This window comes from Tympanuchus pallidicinctus, unplaced genomic scaffold, assembly GCF_026119805.1.
Source record: "Tympanuchus pallidicinctus isolate F22 unplaced genomic scaffold, pur_lepc_1.0 scaffold2, whole genome shotgun sequence".
Taxonomy (NCBI): Eukaryota; Metazoa; Chordata; class Aves; order Galliformes; family Phasianidae; genus Tympanuchus; species Tympanuchus pallidicinctus.
In genome coordinates this window covers 42,110,507-42,123,212 of record NW_026294721.1, presented here as the reverse complement: position 1 = coordinate 42,123,212, position 12,706 = coordinate 42,110,507, and the positions used below count along the sequence as shown (strand labels likewise).

Below are 12,706 nucleotides of genomic sequence, written 5' to 3'. Positions count from 1 at the left end.
TTATTTGGTTAAGACAGAGGGACATGTTTTAACAGTTGGAGCTTGCTGCGTTTCACAGGAATGTCTCCAATTTAATTTACAGCAGTGAGATATACAGATGTTGAAGGGCTGTAGGGAAGGCTTAGTCCTTGTACAGTGTTGGAGCATGGACTGCAGGTTTTTCCTGAAAATATGTATGTGATGAGGGCTTCATTAGGTAAGGTGAATCAGCCTGTTTCACATTCTCGCTTAAACTGAATAAAATCCTGCTGCTGATTGAAAGATTTGTATTTGGAAACAAATCGAAAGTGCTAGCTGTTTTTGCAAGCAGAGGTAAGTAGTGCTGTGGGGAGCAAGGCACAAGGAAGTCTTATGGATCAAAAGTACTATGCCAACTCGGGATTCACCCTTCTTTCTTTTTTTTTTCCTTTTTTTTTTTTTCCTTTTTTTTTTTTTTTTTTTTTTTTTTCTGACAAACAACCCTGAGGTACAAACTTTAATTTCAGTTATTTCTGATGTGCACTTCATGCACAGATCTTTACTGTTCACTCGGGCGATGCTGCTGTGCATGATGGAGGAATAATCTAATACTGTCTCTCTCCAGTACCAATCTTTTGTAGATGAGAATAGCCAGAACCAAATTAGATCAGAGAGAGATCAGTGTAAGAAAACGCAAGTTTCACACTGTACTTATTTGAAAATTAGTTATTGGTTCATGAATGTCCAGCCTTTTGGCTTCCCTCAGTTGCGCTGAGTGAAGAAGAATTGTTTGTGGCTCCATCTGCAGAGGTTGTTCTAGAAGTAATGCTTCCTAATGATTTCCGTGGGAACAACAACAGGTACAGAGAGCACAGTAATACTATTTAATAGAGCAAACTCTCAGCTACAAAACACTCTTTTTCAGTGTGTGACTGTGTTGACCGTTAGCTGTACATTTTTGCCAGCAATGAACAAGAAGCCTGCATGTCATAGCAATCTGCAGTTTAACAGGGAAAGGAATTCATAGAGGTTTCCCCACATGATCACTGTAAAAGGCATTTTGTTGCCTGCTACTGATGTGGGACTGGCCCCTCAGCATAGGTTTGTCATGGATGAAGATTCAGCCTCTGCCTTCAGTGGAGTTCTCTTTGTCAGACGTTGTTTTCTTTTAGGTATTCCTTTTTTTTTTTTTTTTTAATTTTTATTTTTTTAATGGTCATTTAGGATCACAGAAGATCTTTTCTTTCAGTTTAGATGTATCATTGGGGTCTTTTTCCTTTGGAAGTTAATCTTATGTAAATATAAGGTAAGCAGTGGATGAAAGGATCTTAATGTTAGATTTTTTGCCATGAGTTGGCTCTGTTACATCTGATAGATTTCTCATCACAGGCGATCTGTGTTCTTGCTTGCTCAGATCTGCACTGGTGCCAAGTGCTAAACAATGACACTATATATCTTTCTGCACAATTTGCCAATTTTGGTTACTTTTGAAGCCTGGTGTTCCTGCTTTGCCCTTGTGAATCTCCCTTATAGGGAGAACAAAATGAACAAAGGAGTGATTGCTTTAGCAAAATGTTTAGAGCTGATTTTATTATTTTTTTGTCGGTTTTCCCTTTGTTTTTATAAACTAGAGTACTTACTCCTCTTACAGTAAAATAAGTCAAAGTAAAGATGCAGTAAAAAGAAATTGTTTGTTGTTTACTGTGAATGGCTTTTTGGATAATTGAATGAAATACTTTATTGCAGTTCCTCTTCCAGACATGACCTTAAATAACAAAGATTTTACTTGCTGCTTGCTCTGCTTAGGGTGACATTTTCAAAGGCCCTCTCTTGGTTGTGATGCTTCCTACAGTAACCAGTGTGATTTTCCTGGTGATCCCAGATGCTCTAATATCAGAGCAGTGCTTTTGAAAACATCTCCTGCAATGAATCAGGAATGTGGGCTTCTTTGCATAGGGAGCATTTCAGGAAGCACCAGAATTATCCTCCCCCAGCCACCAACCCATCTTGCATACCAGATATAGCTATATAGCTATGTTTTGTTCTTTATAGAGTCCCTTACAAAATATCACAAGAGACAGACCCATACTTGAGATAAATTATCTTCCCTCATAGTTGCCATAGATATTTAATTTCCTCGTTGGAATCAAATGTGATATCTACAATTAAATGTTTTTCCTGGATGACTGGGACATGTTACTTTTTTTTTTTTCTGGGTAGAAACGCTACATTAAGAGTAAAATCAGAATTGGTCTTTCTTAGTTCTATTCAATAAATAAAGGCATTAGTGTAAATTGTACAACTGTTATATTTAGAGTATCTGGAAATGTTACTGCTTACTGTTTTCTTGGAAATAATAGAAACTGTGTAATTAACTTCATTGCTGAGTCCCAGTGGTGCTGCCATTTCATTTCAGTCTGATTGTATCTGATGGTGTTTGATTTTGCTAAATGCCTTGGAGTTACCCACTTACATTTTCTTGATTATTTTAAGTTCAACATATATTTAAACAGAGGGAGTGGTGTAGAAGATTCTTGCCTCAGTTTGGTGATCTGCAAATGAGACCAATGTTGTTGAATATAATCGCTCCAGTTCTGCAATAATTCATCTAAAAGATTAATTTCAGTACCTGGATTTCAGGGGCAGTCAAGTTGGAATTTGCTGGGAAAAAAGGCAAGGAGAGAGTTGCAGTTAAAAGTATTCCTCTAAAAACTAAGAACACGAACAATAGAAGTTTAAGGAAACATAGTTTGTGGATCACGTGGTAAGTTTTATAGCTCTGTTCATATATGTAGTGCTGTAAATCTGAGTATTGTGGAACAAAAGTATACTAAGTATACTAGTGAGTTTCTTGTTCTTTTTTTTTTTTTTAAATCTTATATTACGTCATTTTCTGAAAAACAAAAACCAATTAAAAAACAAAACAAACAAAAAAACCCACCACCACCACAACGCAAAAACAACAATAAAAGGTGAGATTGGAACCCAACCTTCTGTAGTCAGAACCACCTTCAGTTCCCTCCTGAATCTCTTAGAGGCTGATACTCTGTAATAGGCCATAAAGAAATATGTGTCATTTGAGGTTTATTGAGGCAGGCAGATTTTCAGATCGACCAATTTCCCAACAGGTGTATTTTCTCTTTTTGGTCAGTTCCTGCTGATCTTCAGCTATGAGGCATGAAAATAGGGCAGATGTTTCACATTCCTTACACTGTTGCCCAGGACAGTTCTCTGAAAAAGCACGTTCGTCCTGATTGTCCTAGCAGTTAATTTCTGCAAGAAAGCACTCAAGGAATTAATTAATTTTAGCCTTTCACCCACCCAAACGTTTAATTGTTTGGACACTTTATAGTAGCCTTTAAAAAGGTTGTCTGCATGCCGGAGGTACTTTCTTGCAAAGGAAAGAAACTGCGTTGGCTCTAAAAATACCTTTTGTGGGAATGGGAGGGCTGCCCCTTCGGCAGCAGGACTGGCCGCCACATGCTTCCTCATAACTGAAAGGCACGGTGAGAGAGCGAGACTTCAGCTGGAAGTTTCTGGTGAAGTTCCAACCATGTTTAAAAGTTCTGTTTAGTTAAGATCCCTCTTGTAATTTCAGCTGGAAATATCTGGCCTTTGTTTTACTTCAAAAGGGGAAAGAGAAGTGTATGTGATCCATATTATATAAATACTTCATCCATTGAGAGTTGCTGGTATAAAATGTTTCCTTTGTAGTACCAAGAGAAACTTGGGCTTTCAGCTGTAGCACAGTGGCCCCTTGTGACTGTAAATCACCGTCTTCATAGGATGATAGGTGATGCTCCCTGTTACAGAGGGACCATAGAAGGTGCAGTCTGTGAGTCTGGTGTGGAGACTGGACTGCTGGCTTAGGGTGTCACTGGAAGACCTTCGCACACAGCTGAGCCCTTGCTCTTTCATCAGATGAGGTTAGCAACATGTGGTACAGCGTTGGCAATAAATATTTTAATCGAAGGTATGTTTGGGTTTGGTAGCCTGTCACTGGGAAGAGCTATTTCTTCGGGAGCTAAAAAAAATGCTAAATATTTACCACGTGTTATCCAGGTCTGCTTGAAATAGTCTGCTTAGCTTGGCTTCAGAGTTATAGAACAGCACATATGGCAACCACAGCCTTTACCTCTACGCCTCTGTTTTCTGCTAAATTGGCAGCGTGATATGTTTCTCCCACCCTTCGTTGATTGGATAATGTGAGGGAGGAAAGGAGAAGGGAGACGAAAGCTGTGTTTTGCTGTGAGAATGCCCAGGACCTTTCAAAACTAGACTTTGGGTTAGATGGTGACCTCTGTTAGCAAAATACAAATAATAATTAAAAAGTGTCTGCGTGGCAAATGAGTACAATGATTGAACCTTTTTCTTTTCTTTCTTTCTTTCATAGATCAAAGAGACTAGACTGTTGATTAATGTGTAACAGAAGTCATTAACGCGGTAAAACATCTTTGTTATTACTACACAAATTTTTGCTTTAGGCAGCTATAGATGCCTGTAGTCCTGATACTTGGCCTATTTGCCCTTCTATTATTCCGGTGTATGTAGCTCACTGCAAAATATCACATCTGGAAATGTAGATGCAACGTTTATTCTGCTGCACACATCTCTTTCCCTTACTATTTCTGACACAGAGCTCTTCTGCCTTACCGCCTTGCTCCCTATCAGTCTAAGGGCTGCCTTTGCCTTGCGTGTCTGTCCTTCTCTAGTGCAGCGAGTGCTGTTTGTTTTTCTCCTAGCAACCAGACTGCTCTATTGTCTTGGGGTCTAAGAAGAGAGTTTTGTTTTATTATTTTTTCTACCACGAGGTATGAATGCTTAAGGCTGATCATCTGTTTCGAGTATTGTTTGTCCCTAATATATGTGTTTGAGAGTGCCCCCCAATAAGGAACAAAGAAGTAAAATCTAACTGAGGCTTCTTCTATGTGGTAAGGTCAGGAGATTTTGTAGATCTTGCTCCTATCCAAGCTGTTCCTTAATTTTCATCATTTACCTGAATAATACAACCCTCCTAATATTTTCCAAGCCACTTACACTTAAGTAATCGCTTACCTTCAACATAAAGCTCACTGATTTTATTTCTCATTGGAAACATCAGTACTAGCAAATATGATCCTATTGGCTTACAGTCTATTAGAAATAAAATTATATTAAATGTCTTGTGGGGTGTGAAGAGGTTAAGTCAAGGAGAGTCGTCCGAGAAAGTCATCCCGGTGTAAAACATAAATCTGTTTTATATTTAAACTACGTGTCACCCACCAGCCAAAAATAGCAATGATCATTAAAACCCAATTTGCTGCTAAACATTAATAGACATTTATTACATCATAACAGATCTGAAAGACAATTAAACTTTTTCCTAGATAACGTTCTCCTAAAAAAATGTGTTATTCATCTGGCTTTTGCCGTTAATTCGTCAGTGATTTTTTCCTTTAATTTGGTAAGGTGCACATGCACACAATTGTGCATATAGGTGATCTCATTGTTGCTCTGATTCTTTCAACAACAGTATCATTTTAAATGGGAAAAGCAATTAACCTTGGTAATACCACCTGTTACTTTCCTAATCAGCACAAAAGTGAAGAAAATTATATTTTCTGTGTGCTAAACAGGAAATATCTGTTGCCATCCATTTGAGAAAGGAATAGTAAGCCGGAGCAGAACATGAAGGCACGGTAAATGTGCATTACATGTAGGAGATGGATCGCAGCTTTGGTGCTGTTTTCAGAGCAGCTGCTCAGGCAAGTGCTACTCTTCCCATTTGGTTACTGAATGAAATTGTACAATGCAAGTAGTAACCAGAGCCGGGGTCAGTCGCAGTAAATGCAGCACTGTCAGAAGTTTTGCTTCCTGTGACAAATGCAGTTTTAACCCTGATATTTTGGTTCATGTTCTTCTGGCTTGGCTGGCCCTTGCTACTGTGGACCCTATGCACTAAGCCATTGCAGGGGCCAGGCTGCCTGTTGCAGCTCTGCTTTCTTCAGTTCTCTATTGTTGTTAGTGCCTTTACTTTGCTGTTTAACCTTCATGCCCCAGAAGAGAGTTAGGGGGCCAGCTGGACTGTGAAGGAGACCACCAAGAGGTAGACACAAGGCTCTTTCCGCCTTTTCCAGACTGTATGTCCCACAAAAAAGTTCAGCTGCTGTCATTTCAAGTAAGAAGCTGTCTTTATTATTTGCCACTTTCTTTGCCCCATCCCTGGAGGCATTGAAGACCAGGCTGGATGTGGCTCTGGGAAGCCTGGTGTAGTGGTTTGTGACCGTGCATATAGTAGGAGGGTTGAAACTAGATGATCTTGTGGTCCTTTTCAGTCCAGGCCATTCTATGATATGTGTGCACCGTCTTGTGGATCCTAGCTGATGTAGATACCCACCCATGCCCCCCAGCCTTTGTGTTGCTCTGGAAAATGAGAAATGGCCCCCACTTGCCCATCCTTTTCCTGATACGGAAACCCACTCCAAAATCCCTGTCATCTTGGAGCTTCAGAGCTGTGGTGGCGAGTGGTACTGAACCCTTTTTTTCTTTCTTTATAGTTGCAATTGCTGGGTGGTTTTGGTCAGTGCAAGTTAGGGAGATCCCTTGTCCTCAGTAAGAGGACAAGAGAATGTTAAAGGGAAGGTGATGGAGGTAGAGGGGTATCTGCAACAGAGCGGAGAAAAGGATATTGAAAATTATTTTAAAGGTTACATCCAGGGGCATTGGGATGCATGCTTTCTCCGGCCTCAGTATAGCTCTTCACTTAAAGATGTGTTATTTAAACTCTTATGTAGTCTTCCCTAATTTGTTTTTGGCTAATTTATTCCTGGGAGGCTATCAGTTTCTCGGCCTAAAGCAAGACAGCAAGACTTTATGCAGAATCTGTGCCATCACAATTCTAGTGATGATAAGATGCTTGAATAAAACAGGCCGGTATGTATGGGAGGGGTGTTGCATCAAAAAAAGAGCTCTGATGATGGTAACAAATGGAAGATAAAGTTGCACTGACCCAGGAGGCAAGCTTGTCTGTTTGCATTGCATGCCCAACGCATATTTTATTTGTCACAGAAGAATTGCCAGAAGTTCTGTGATGTACAAATCAACACTGAGAGTGTTGTCTTATCAGAACTTTCAATGTCATGAATCATTCATAGGTAAAAAAAGAAATGAGATTTGATTATTAAAAGTTGTATGAATTTTAAATCCGACAATAATGTTGAGCTGTGTTCTTTTTCGTCTGGTTTACTGAACCTCTTAGTTACACTTGAGTCCTCTTTTTTAGCTTTTCTCTATAATGAGAAACTTACTTGAAAAGAGCTGAAACTTTGTACCAAGGAGCTTTCACGTACAGTCATGCAGTGTGTATGGTAACTGTTGAGTCATGGCCTGAACCACTGATTGAGCACCTGGGGAAAGGATCCTGGGAGCACAGGTGAAGGGAATTCAGCTGTGTGACTGGAAGGGGTGCAGCCTGGCTGCACCTCTCTTAGACCTCATTTAAGGGCTGACTGCCACGGGGGAAAGATTTCTGGTTGGAGATCTCTCCCTTGTGGAGTTTTTCCTGCGAGCCTAGATCTCTGGAGACAGGTGAGCACTTTTCCTTTGTAATACAGTTTCACTTGTGCTAGTCCCTTTGCTGTTATACTCCTCTATTGCCCTTCCACTGTGTTAGTCTTTCCAATTGGTAACTTCTGGCACTCTGTAAGGAGTCTTTGGCTGCGCATTGCTTCCTCTCTCAAAAGATGTACTACAACCTTGTAGGTTTAAGATGGCAAATTACGTAGTTACAATGCATTTTTGAGAAGGATCTTAATTCCCCCCTCCTTTCTGTAGAAAAAATGAAGCATTTTTGGGTCATACTGGTGATAATAATGGTGTAGAATAACGTATTTGAATTTTTTCAGGTGGTTATAAGCTGATGATACTGGGCAGCCTGTGCTAAAAACTTCATTGTTGTTCTCAAAGCTGATATGTTTTTTGTTCCTTGCTGATGGAGTTGCAGATGAGTGGATGTACTTCTTGCGAGCCATGAGCTGCTGTTGCAGGCAGTACTTAACCAGGGAGAGTTATAAAGCTTTTTCTTCTGTTAGTTTTTGGAATACCTGCTGCTCTGGGGGCAGTAAAGCAATACAAATACTTGCATATTTTATCACCTGCGCAAATGATGCTCAATACCTTCTGAATTTTGCAAGTGATGTTGTGTATTTGCAAACATGAGGGAATGCTGTGAGTATTGTACCTTCCTCTCCTAAGTTTTCAATGAAGGATGTTGCAGAGGAAACCGGCAGGCACATAGGGAAAGTACTCAGCAGTTGTGCAATTTGGACGTACAATTCAGTACAATTTTATAAGCTTCGTGTTTCCAAGACGCTTACTTTTCTCTCTGTTCCTTCCCCCATATTTTTTACTGCAATGTGACAGGGCAGGTGAGAAGCTTCACTTTTAGTTTGATTACCATTTTCTTCTGAAACTGCTTCGGTGCTGAATTGAGTGGGAAAACTAACAAGCAGCTGATAGCCGAAAATCCCCCTTTGACCTTTGGAAGAGAACAAACGCCTCCATTTCATCCACATGTAAGGGGAATAAAGCAATGACACACCACTGCTAGATTTAGCTGGTCTGTATTTGGGTGTGCTCTTACCAAAGGCAAGATTAATCTGAAATTTGTTAACTCACTTAATGCTTGAGTTATTCTGCAGTGCATCCCATAGTACTTCTAAAGAGTTCTTTGTGACTTTGAATTGTAGTCTCAACAGGTGGTCAGTAAGACTGGGTATGAGCTGGGAGCAGATCTTCTTGGGGTGTGTGAGTAGTGCTGCAGGGATATTTGAGAATCTGGAATGAATGGGAGCTGTTAGTACATGGTGTTATTCTTGCTTGTAAGGTTTTTAAAGTAAGTTCTCAAAGTGCTACGTAAGGTATAACAGAGGTGTAAAGGGCAGAATGCCTTTAGGTTTTCTTTCTCCTGTTTTTTGTTGTTGTTTGTTTGTTTTGTTTTGTGGTTTTTTTTGTTGTTGTTTTTTTTTTCCTTCTGTGGCCAAATACAAACACATGGAGGTTTACAGACAATCTGGAGTGGCTAGGAATCAAAGAATCTTAGAATGGCCTGGGTTGAAAAGGACCACAATGATCATCTGGTTTCAACCGCCCAGCTATGTGCAGGGTCTCCAACCACTAGATCAGGCTATCTAGAGAAGGAGTGGTTCCACTGAAATGCCACAACACAGACTTCTGCTGCCCTGCTTCCAAGGCTTTGTACCATCCCCAATGCTTGTATGACCATTACTGTGTTGCTGTCACTGCAGAGTGACCATGGAGCCCTGTGCTGAGTTGAGAGAAGGGATGAAAATGGGAAGAGATGGGCAGGGCAAAACTTTTCTTTTTTATAGTGATGCAAAAAAAGTAAATAATAATAATAAAAAAAAAAATTGAGAGGTGCTTTCTGATAACTCATGGCTAAATGTGTTGCAGCAATTCTTTAGTTCAGTCATTCATAATGGGAACAGCAATGCAGGACATTCTTTCACTTGTTTGTTGTTGCTTTTTTTTTTTACCCTTAAATTCCATTTAATGCATTCACTTTTGAAGAGATTGCAAATTTTCATTCTGAAAATGATTTCTCATACAAATTGCTGTGCAAGAAGTAGATGCTGAAATGGGAGAATTGCGTCTTTGGTTCCAATTTGGCCCATTGGCTTTGAAGAGTTTATTACTTCCAAGCTTTTGTTCTTGTGGTTTTAATCAATATTTGTTTGAAACATCATACTTATTTTTTACGTAGTAAGCAACTTATGCTAAATAAGGAGATAAGCGTAGGAATCTTTTCTATTAAGGAATATAAAGCAATCCTTGTATTGCTGACTTGTAATTTCAAGTTAGTTTTACTATACGCATTTTCAGGGGAGGAGAGAAAATAGTGGAGAAGCATAACCAGGCAAGAAAAGCAGAGTGTTTCTGCCTGGCTTTTGCTACTGAATGTCATTGGAAACACTTGTGCCTGTCCAATATTCACACCATGGTGGGTTAGAAAATGCCAGGTGTCAGAGGAGGGCAGGTAGGCTTTGCCCGGTAAGAAGGGGAGCATCTTGCTTGGTATGGGCGCAAATGATCACGTTTGGTTAAAGGCAGAAATGAGGTGGACTTGTGACTGGTTTGGCTTGTGCCACTCTAAATTCTGCTTCATGCTGTTTGTTCACACAGGAGATGAACTGATTTCCTTATCTTTTTTACCCTGTCTGCACGCCATCAGGAGATGGGCTCAGAAAATGCTCCCTGTGCTGATTCACATCAACTGTTAAAGCAGAGACTTTTGAGTAGATGTTGAGTTAGCGTATACATAATATCCTTTCAGGAAGGCATGCCTTCATAAATACCTCATTGCACATCTACACTGCAAGGCTGCAGTTTCCTTTGGCTCTCTTCTATCTTGTCAGTACCACTTTAAGTTGGATTTTAATAACTGCCTGCATGCAGATCAGGTTTGGGTGATGCTTGGCAGGAGCCCAGGCCATGAAGCTATCAGGGGCAGCCCTATGGGCAGCAAGGTCACTGAGTAGAGGAACTTCCTTGTAAATTAATGCATGCCATGTCATCTTCATCTTTCAAATCCGAATCCCTTAGGCCAAGTGTAACCCTTAGCTTTCTTGCTGTGATAGTATATCCCCTTTTTACATCAATAAATGTATCAGCACTCAAAAGTTAACATCTATATGCTCTAGTTTCTCTCTTTGGCTGTACTTTTACCTGGAGGTAATCCAAAGATGAAGTGAATTTTGTTTTGCGGGCCTCTTCCTGCATCTCATAAATGCTGCTTGAGAGGGTTGTGTGACCATTAAGGAAAGGATTGCTCCACTCATTTCTTGTCTCGCTGTTCTGCAGGCATCCAGCTCACACAGTACGATTATTTGATCATACAAACGAAGTACGAAACCACCCAGAGCTGGGTAGCGCTACGCGTTTGGTTTGTGTTTTCTATGTTATTAAACAACTTCAGCACTTCTCTGTGCACGCTGAGGGTTCATTAGGCTCCGCATCATGCAAGAATCTGAAGAGCTTGAAGAAGTCTCTGCAGGAGCAGACTTAAGGGCAAGGTTGTGCCCACCACTGATGCGGGAATTGTTTTGCTTCTCAAGTCTCAGCCCATGAGGCCACAGGGAAAAAAATAATCCTATCGTGTAGGGGAGTACAGGCAGACAGATAAAAAGTATTTGAAAGGCTACTGTGTAAATATTTATTGACAATTATCCTTTCTCTGCGATAGGTGTTATAAATTATTTGCGACTTCTGGAGTTTATACCCAAAAAGTTTTTAGTGCACTGTCATGTTATTTCTTTGTGACAGGTTTAGATTCTCCAGAACTTTAATCGGCTTAAACAAATAAAAATTAGAAAGCAAACCCCACCCCTTCACTCCCTGACTGAGCTTTTTCCTTCATGGCAGTGTACCTGGTTGCTTCCTCTGTTTTTGTGTGTACCTTTTCAATTTTTGTAGCACAAAAAGTTTCTTCCTTTTATAAACTCTTTATGATGCTGTAGAGAAGACACACGTAAGGCCAGCAGGGTAGTTTGATGTGTACTGGTAGCTTTCTAAAATTCAAATGGGAAACTTGATTGGTATTTCAAAAATATAATTTAAAATATTTGTGAGCCTTTTCGAAAGCAGGCTTTAAATGTTATTAGTGGCTAGCATCCTAGCTTGAGCCATGATTTAATTTCTTGCTCGCATGTGAAGAAGCCATTTGCCTTCCTCTTGCCCTTGGACTTTTTAATCACCACAGTTAGAGCCGAGAAATCTTCAGACCCTAAATGCTTTATTTAAGTGAACAAATTGCAGGGGTAGACTGGTGAGAGAGAAGAGCGAGAGAACAAAATCTTGGCAGAGCAAGCAGCTATACTTATCAGAAAAAAATGCAGCTTCCTTATAGGCTTCGGTTCTGAACAATGTGAGGTTTGATTTAGTTGATCAGCAAAGAGACGAGGCCAAACAAAGGCCGCTTTGTCATGCCTGAATTTCAGAAATATATCCACATCACAATGGCATGCAGTGCAGTTTTTCATATGTTTTTTTGGCTGAAACTGGGTTTTGGGATAGGAACACAAGTTGGCAAAAACAGCTTCCTTGCTCAGAGAAGAATAACTTCTGTTGATCAGAGATTTTTTGGAGAGATTTTTAATTAGACCAATGCTGTGAAGGCTGCAGAGCCAAGGGAGTTCAAAACAGATATGTAAAGTACTTTACAGTTCCTCATATTTTATCATCATTTCAAAGTCAGCAGGGAGCTAAGCCTCAAAATGATGCTATGGCTTAACTCTGTATAGTTGTTGTTTTATTCCTGCCAAGCTTGAGTCACTGTGGCCAGCTAGCCCCTTCATAAGAGATTAAAATGACGGAAAGATGGAATCATTTCTGCAATTATATGAGTGAATGTTTCTATTTGAGCATGGGCTTCAATTTCCCTGTGTTTCCCTGTAAGAGCGTGGGATGGATAGGCCATTTTTTAAATTCCACGATGTATAGCTGCAGAGCTTGAGTAGACATAAGTGACTGAGTCTCAGGCAGTCACCACAGGTGGGAGCTACATGGTAAGGGGGACTTTAGTCTCTGCTTGGGTTCGAAGCCTGGTCCGGATTTGATGCTAAGAGCGTTATCAAGTACTGAAATGCACTGCCTGGGGAAGTGTTAGATTCACCATCCCTGGAGGTATTTAAGATACGCATGGACGTGACATCTGGGGACATGGTTTAGTGATGGGACTTGGTAGTCATCTTGG

General features: G+C 40.2%; 1 protein-coding gene across 11 annotated transcripts in view; it reads left to right on the top strand.

Moving 5' to 3' along the window:
* The window catches only part of ADGRL3 (adhesion G protein-coupled receptor L3), a 488,842-nt gene that overhangs the window by 163,781 nt on the left and 312,355 nt on the right, over window positions 1–12,706 (top strand). The gene's annotated exons all lie outside the window — the stretch shown is intronic.